This window comes from Hemitrygon akajei, chromosome 15 (assembly GCF_048418815.1).
Source record: "Hemitrygon akajei chromosome 15, sHemAka1.3, whole genome shotgun sequence".
In the NCBI taxonomy this organism is placed as follows: domain Eukaryota; kingdom Metazoa; phylum Chordata; class Chondrichthyes; order Myliobatiformes; family Dasyatidae; genus Hemitrygon; species Hemitrygon akajei.
The window spans coordinates 19,737,727-19,740,132 of record NC_133138.1 but is presented as its reverse complement, the minus strand read 5'-3'; the positions used below and the strand labels follow the sequence as shown (position 1 = coordinate 19,740,132).

Here is a 2,406-nt window from a genome sequence, read left to right as displayed (position 1 = left end):
TGGTTCTTTGCTTTAGGGTGTTCCTTGATATATTGCCGGGAAAGTGCCCACCCTGATACGCCAGGCCATCCTCTCACTGGGTTCTCTTTTAGTTTTCCACATGACTCTCTCTGCTTAGGTACCCGGGGGTTTTCCGTCGTTGACACTCCCACCTGAGGTGTCCCTCTTTACCACAATAATAACAGACAATACCAGCCGCTCCCTTTCTCACATAACACCGGCTGCTAGCAGCCCTCCGCATAGTCCATCCCCTTAAAGGATACAGCTTCCTATCAGCTCCATCATATGGGGGGGGGGGGGGTGGGATGGTCACACTCGCTGATAACAACCGGGACATCTCAGTTCTGAACTCTACCACAATTCCTCTGCCACTCCCGGGACAGGCTACCTGTGGTCACTTCACTGCAGAGGACCACTACCGAGGACTGTGCTCTGCTGATGTAAGATTTTTTTTAAAAAATGGAACGCTTCACGAATTTGCGTGTCATCCTCGCGTAGGGACCATGCTAATCTTCTCTGTATCGTTCCAATTTTAGTATATGTGCTGCCGAAGCGAGCACGTAAGATTTTAAGAAAATGAATTCAATCAGTGTCAATTGAGCTTTTTATGGATACATACAATTTAGGTATTAATTGAGAATTGTTGACAATTTACTGAGTAAAATCGCCAGATCCTTTGGTAGAATGCAGATCTTTTTTTTAATGTTAGTATTGTATTGCATTTAGGGCCAAAGTGAAGGACAGAAATCGATGAATTTATAGACCAAGAAACTGATATCAAGATGACTAGTTGGCACGATGGTGCTGGCACTCAACAGTGATGTTTTGCAGACAGCTTACAAAACAACTAGATACGCTAATAGATATACTTCTTCCACTGAACTATGATTACTACAGTCAGCAGCCTGTAATTTCTCTTTTAAGGATGTGCTTTTGAATTGACTAAATGTTCTGGGTCTTTTGTGATCTCCTGGCGGATTCAGTGAACTACGCTATTGAGAGTGCAGGTATGGCCAGGATGGCCGTCACTGGGGGTAGACTGAATCGAGGCCTGAGAGCGGAAGGGAACCCGTGGCCAGCTCCATTAATCCACGCTGATGAAAGTGATGTACAAGATTAAAATTGTCAAGGATAAGAGCGTAAATGAACAGATGTTCAGCAACATCTCCTGCATTTGACTGGTCTCCCTCGCTTTTTCAAGTTTCCCTCGGGATCAATAAAATATGTCTGTCTGTCTGTCTTCACACTACTACCGTTGAGGTGGTGGTGCAGGAGTCATGGGTCCTATAGCACCGTTCAGGAGCAGTTGTTGCCCCGAGCCATACCGCACCATCTTCACTCGCCTTAGCACCGAAGGGGCTCCACAGCTGCCGACTCACTTTTGGGAACTCTGCAGTCCATGTTCCTTATGTTTTTGTTTACTTGTTTTTAAACAACTTACGCAACTTTCCTCTTTAGAAAATTGGATATGTGATGGTCTTGTTGTTTGAGTGTTTTTAAGTGAATTCTATTGTGTTTCTTTGTTTTGCAGCTGCCTGCAAGAAGATGAATCTCAAGGCTGTATATGGTATACATACTTTAATAATAAATTTGAACTTTGAACTTTGATAGGCAGACAATTGGTTAAAATGGGAAAAAACTACATGATGAGTTAATTTTCCCTCCTCTACCAATTTAAAATAATTTCTCTACTCCTTTGAAAAATTTTGTTGGTGAAATTTGTCTCAGAAATAAACTAGACTATGGTGCATCTACCATTGAAGTCTACACAACTGTGTAAGATGAATTTCACCTATATTTTAATTAGTGACTAATGCAGAAAATGAGAATTAAATGATATAATAAATCTTATCAAAATGCAGCCATGGCTAAGACTACAATGGTAAAGCTCTCAAAAGGCCTTTCTAATGTCAGGAGGTGTTGATTGAAAGATCAGAAAGAAAAAAGTAAGTAACACAGAGAAAGTCTGTTTATCACTAAAAACAACTGAGTGAACTAAAACATTTGAAGTCTGCAAGATCTCTTGAAAACAAAGCTCTTGTTTTATCTTAGCAGTCAAAGGGAACAAAAATGACGTATGTTTTGAAGCTCAGCACCAAATCACATGCTTGTGAGCATTCCAGTATAACAAATGAAGAACAGAATAAGAGAATAAAGATAGTCCTAACTTAAAGTATGGAATACTATGCTTTCATCTACTGCAGTTTCAGTCATCTTCCTGGCTGGAACCTGATAATACATTGAACTATAGAATAAAGGGTTTATCAGTTTGCTGAAAATCAAAGAGCTGTTGATTCCTTTTTCAGACATAAGTTAGGAGAGGACTTCAAGGCCCCAGTCAGTCTGGCTTTTTGTTCAACGTATTTTAAATGGCTTACTTCAGAGGTAATTAAAACATAATTCATA

General features: G+C 40.5%; 1 non-coding gene across 1 annotated transcript; it reads right to left on the bottom strand.

Annotated features, from left to right (window-relative positions):
* Positions 1–453: 453 nt before the first annotated feature.
* On the bottom strand, positions 454–560 carry LOC140739631 (U6 spliceosomal RNA). Its single transcript, XR_012101699.1, has one exon. It is a non-coding gene; the product is annotated as a U6 spliceosomal RNA (small nuclear RNA).
* Between the last annotated feature and the right edge of the window lie 1,846 nt (positions 561–2,406).